The sequence below is a fragment of the Schistocerca americana genome, unplaced genomic scaffold, assembly GCF_021461395.2.
Source record: "Schistocerca americana isolate TAMUIC-IGC-003095 unplaced genomic scaffold, iqSchAmer2.1 HiC_scaffold_484, whole genome shotgun sequence".
Taxonomy (NCBI): domain Eukaryota; kingdom Metazoa; phylum Arthropoda; class Insecta; order Orthoptera; family Acrididae; genus Schistocerca; species Schistocerca americana.
The window spans coordinates 65,001-70,000 of record NW_025726219.1 but is presented as its reverse complement, the minus strand read 5'-3'; the positions used below and the strand labels follow the sequence as shown (position 1 = coordinate 70,000).

At 53.0% G+C, this 5,000-nt stretch overlaps 1 non-coding gene across 1 annotated transcript in view; it reads left to right on the top strand.

The window, feature by feature from the left end:
* Nucleotides 1–4,179: 4,179 nt before the first annotated feature.
* The window catches only part of LOC124585177, a 1,910-nt gene continuing 1,089 nt past the window's right edge, over nucleotides 4,180–5,000 (top strand). The window contains exon 1 of the ribosomal RNA XR_006974773.1: nucleotides 4,180–5,000. This exon is cut by the window's right edge and continues 1,089 nt beyond it. This is a non-coding gene — a ribosomal RNA (small subunit ribosomal RNA).

Here is a 5,000-nt window from a genome sequence, read left to right as displayed (position 1 = left end):
CAGACATGTGACGTCAGACTATCGGTATTGACGACTAGACTGATTCCTTATAATCATTTGCCATACACCGGTGGAAGCTGCCGAGACGAGTAACTACATAGCGGGCTCGCCGTGTCACTAATGTACAGAGATACAATAGTTTCGACTGGAACCGGATTAAACGTATACACGGCGCTGATTAGTAATAGATAGAGCCATCAGAATACAGATAATGTATAGACCTGTCCGTATACATGCTGAAAGACTCTGCTCACAATCACACGTCAGCCAGACACTCTTATCACGCACTACTCTCTGCCTGTAACAGGCACACAGACAATATGTAAGCACCAGCATGGAACAACACCCAGTGCATCCTCTCTGCCACATTAGACAATCCACACTATCATAACCAGACCGGGAGGTCCACTCGGAAAACAGAATATCCCACCCTTCCGACAACCACCATTGCTCAGCTAAGCCACCAACACCCACACATGTCCCAGACAGGGGTGCACCCAACATCACAATACTGCCTCCTGTCACACCACACAAACAATGGCAGGAATGAAAGACACAGGTCTGCCACAAGCATGGAATCAGAGCGCCGCCTGTTATGAGCCAAAGGTGCACCCTGACGTGGCAAATCAGATGATGCCGCAGTCATTTACTTACGATAATCACAATCAACAAACCGGGCCCCCCCCCCCCCAAGTGCCTTAACCTAACCCGTATTGTACCTTAACCTAACCCGTATTGTACCTTAACCTAACCCGTATTGTACCTTAACCTAACCCGTATTGTACCTTAACCTAACCCGTATTGTACCTTAACCTAACCCGTATTGTACCTTAACCTAACCCGTATTGTACCTTAACCTAACCCATATTGTACCTTAACCTAACCCATATTGTACCTTAACCTAACCCATATTGTACCTTAACCTAACCCATATTGTACCTTAACCTAACCCATATTGTACCTTAACCTAACCCATATTGTACCTTAACCTAACCCATATTGTACCTTAACCTAACCCATATTGTACCTTAACCTAACCCATATTGTACCTTAACCTAACCCATGTTGCGCCTTAACCTAACCCATGTTGCGCCTTAACCTAACCCATGTTGCGCCTTAACCTAACCCATGTTGCGCCTTAACCTAACCCATGTTGCGCCTTAACCTAACCCATGTTGCGCCTTAACCTAACCCATGTTGCGCCTTAACCTAACCCATGTTGCGCCTTAACCTAACCCATGTTGCGCCTTAACCTAACCCATGTTGCGCCTTAACCTAACCCATGTTGCGCCTTAACCTAACCCATGTTGCGCCTTAACCTAACCTATGTTGCGCCTTAACCTAACCTATGTTGCGCCTTAACCTAACCTATGTTGCGCCTTAACCTAACCTATGTTGCGCCTTAACCTAACCTATGTTGCGCCTTAACCTAACCTATGTTGCGCCTTAACCTAACCTATGTTGCGCCGTAACCTAACCTATGTTGCGCCATAACCTAACCTATGTTGCGCCTTAACCTAACCTATGTTGCGCCTTAACCTAACCTATGTTGCGCCGTAACCTAACCTATGTTGCGCCTTAACCTAACCTATGTTGCGCCTTAACCTAACCTATGTTGCGCCTTAACCTAACCTATGTTGCGCCTTAACCTAACCTATGTTGCGCCTTAACCTAACCTATGTTGCGCCTTAACCTAACCTATGTTGCGCCTTAACCTAACCTATGTTGCGCCTTAACCTAACCTATGTTGCGCCTTAACCTAACCTATGTTGCGCCGTAACCTAACCTATGTTGCGCCGTAACCTAACCTATGTTGCGCCTTAACCTAACCTATGTTGCGCCTTAACCTAACCTATGTTGCGCCGTAACCTAACCTATGTTGCGCCTTAACCTAACCTATGTTGCGCCTTAACCTAACCTATGTTGCGCCTTAACCTAACCTATGTTGCGCCTTAACCTAACCTATGTTGCGCCTTAACCTAACCTATGTTGCGCCTTAACCTAACCTATGTTGCGCCTTAACCCAACACACGTTGGGCCTTAACCCAACACACGTTGGGCCTTAACCCAACACACGTTGGGCCTTAACCCAACACACGTTGGGCCTTAACCCAACACACGTTGGGCCTTAACCCAACACACGTTGGGCCTTAACCCAACACACGTTGGGCCTTAACCCAACACACGTTGGGCCTTAACCCAACACACGTTGGGCCTTAACCCAACACACGTTGGGCCTTAACCCAACACACGTTGGGCCTTAACCCAACACACGTTGGGCCTTAACCCAACACACGTTGGGCCTTAACCCAACACACGTTGGGCCTTAACCCAACACACGTTGGGCCTTAACCCAACACACGTTGGGCCTTAACCCAACACACGTTGGGCCTTAACCCAACACACGTTGGGCCTTAACCCAACACACGTTGGGCCTTAACCCAACACACGTTGGGCCTTAACCCAACACACGTTGGGCCTTAACCTGCTCTGTAATTGTCATACGACGCGTTAAATTAGTGTAGTGTTGCCTAACTGCAACCCCCGCAATATAGTTTGCTACTCGCACTGCCCGGTCCCCAGAGTATCGCTTCATGTTAAACACCTTGCAGCTATACACTGTAATGCGGATGGCGGCAGGACGTACATGCTCAATGCCCTTCGCAGTTGTTCATTGGCATTCGCATGGCGAAGCACAGCCTACGTTGTGGTACGGCTTGTGGCAACTGTCCGCTGATGTTGTACGTCCAAATCACACACTGTACCGCACATTGGTCCTCATGTACTGAATGATACATCGTGGTACATGTGTGACCGTACCACGACTGCGCCAACAACGGCGAACCATACGGTCCAAATATTGTGCACTCAGCTACGTGTCGTCTCCCTATAAGAGCTGGATTGCAGTATGGTATGCCGTGGATGGCGATCAGCATGAGCCGTCTGTTGATGTAGTGGCGCGTGTTGTCAGACGTAGTCGTCTCTTCTCACACACCGTGATAGCATGGTGCACTGCGTTCCACATCTGCGACATGCGACAGAGGCCGGTTGACAGTCGTTCGCGCAATGGACATCGCATACGTACGGGGGCCACCTTCCACGTGTTCGCGAAGCGTGCACATGTTGTTGCGTGTATGTGGGCAGACATAGTGTGTCGTGACACCTGACACAGGCATGCAACAATCGTTGAATTTGCAAATGGCGATGGACGTCTACGTTTGCTGGTGACGTTACGCAAATGAAGAACTGGTAAACCGTTGTGGTGCGGTTGTTCTCGCTAGAGGTGAATCAGTGATGGCGACGATCGGTTGAGCTACCAACCGGTTGTTTCAGCGATACCCACCATGCCCACGAACGTGAATGGCATGTGGGTGTGAAGCGATACGCGGCGGTGGCTGGGTGGGACCGTCCCCGGCCGGTGAGGGGGGGCCTCCCGGCGTGCTGGCCGCGCGGTGCGTGGGCGCACGCGCTACAGCCGGCTGGTGGGGGCGGCCAGTGGCAGGCGCGCCGGCCGACGGAGGCGGCAGGCGGCGCAGCTGCGCGCCGGCGCACCCTGCACGCGGCGCCGTGCGGCCAAAGTAGGTCCTCGCGGGCCCGGTGCGAAGCGCGGTGGACATCTGCAGTGTGCTGGTCCGATTGAGGACTGTGTGCGCTGAGGATGCGCCGCCGCCCGGCGCTCGGCGCCGCGACGCCGTCTGCTGCTCGGTCGCCTCTGCGGTTCTCGCAGGTGGATTGTATCGCAGCTGTGCGGACGTGTTGGCGCGTGCGCTGTGCTGGGAGAGTTCGCTTCGGCACCCAAGTGGGGCTTTTGTCCTTCTGTGGCGCTGGCGTTGGAGCTGCCGGCCACCGTAGGTGGCGCGTGTTGTCTCCCGCCGGCAATGCCACGACAGCACGCTCCCGGGCCTCTGTCGGCAGCGGCAAGCTCAGTTGGGAGCACGGGTGGTCGCACCTAAAGCGTCTACTCGCCAAACTCCGGGCGATTGCGCCTCTCTCGAACCCGACCAAGTACTTAGGACGGCGCTGCGCGCCGCCGGGACCTGAGAGGGTTTCGAGGTGTATTGTGCAGGGGAGCTCAGCCTCCTCCTGTTTGCAGAATAATTGAGCGGACGCTTGCGTGTTCGCGCGGGCCCCCGGGACACACTCCCGGGCGGCCGGCTGCTCAGCTCTAGTTGACGCAGCTCCCTGGTTGATCCTGCCAGTAGTCATATGCTTGTCTCAAAGATTAAGCCATGCATGTCTCAGTACAAGCCGCATTAAGGTGAAACCGCGAATGGCTCATTAAATCAGTTATGGTTCCTTAGATCGTACCCACGTTACTTGGATAACTGTGGTAATTCTAGAGCTAATACATGCAAACAGAGTCCCGACCAGAGATGGAAGGGACGCTTTTATTAGATCAAAACCAATCGGTCGGCTCGTCCGGTCCGTTTGCCTTGGTGACTCTGAATAACTTTGGGCTGATCGCACGGTCCTCGTACCGGCGACGCATCTTTCAAATGTCTGCCTTATCAACTGTCGATGGTAGGTTCTGCGCCTACCATGGTTGTAACGGGTAACGGGGAATCAGGGTTCGATTCCGGAGAGGGAGCCTGAGAAACGGCTACCACATCCAAGGAAGGCAGCAGGCGCGCAAATTACCCACTCCCGGCACGGGGAGGTAGTGACGAAAAATAACGATACGGGACTCATCCGAGGCCCCGTAATCGGAATGAGTACACTTTAAATCCTTTAACGAGTATCTATTGGAGGGCAAGTCTGGTGCCAGCAGCCGCGGTAATTCCAGCTCCAATAGCGTATATTAAAGTTGTTGCGGTTAAAAAGCTCGTAGTTGGATTTGTGTCCCACGCTGTTGGTTCACCGCCCGTCGGTGTTTAACTGGCATGTATCGTGGGACGTCCTGCCGGTGGGGCGAGCTGAAGGCGTGCGACGCGCCTCGTGCGTGCTCGTGCGTCCCGAGGCGGACCCCGTTGCAATCCTACCAGGGTGCTCTTGAGTGAGTG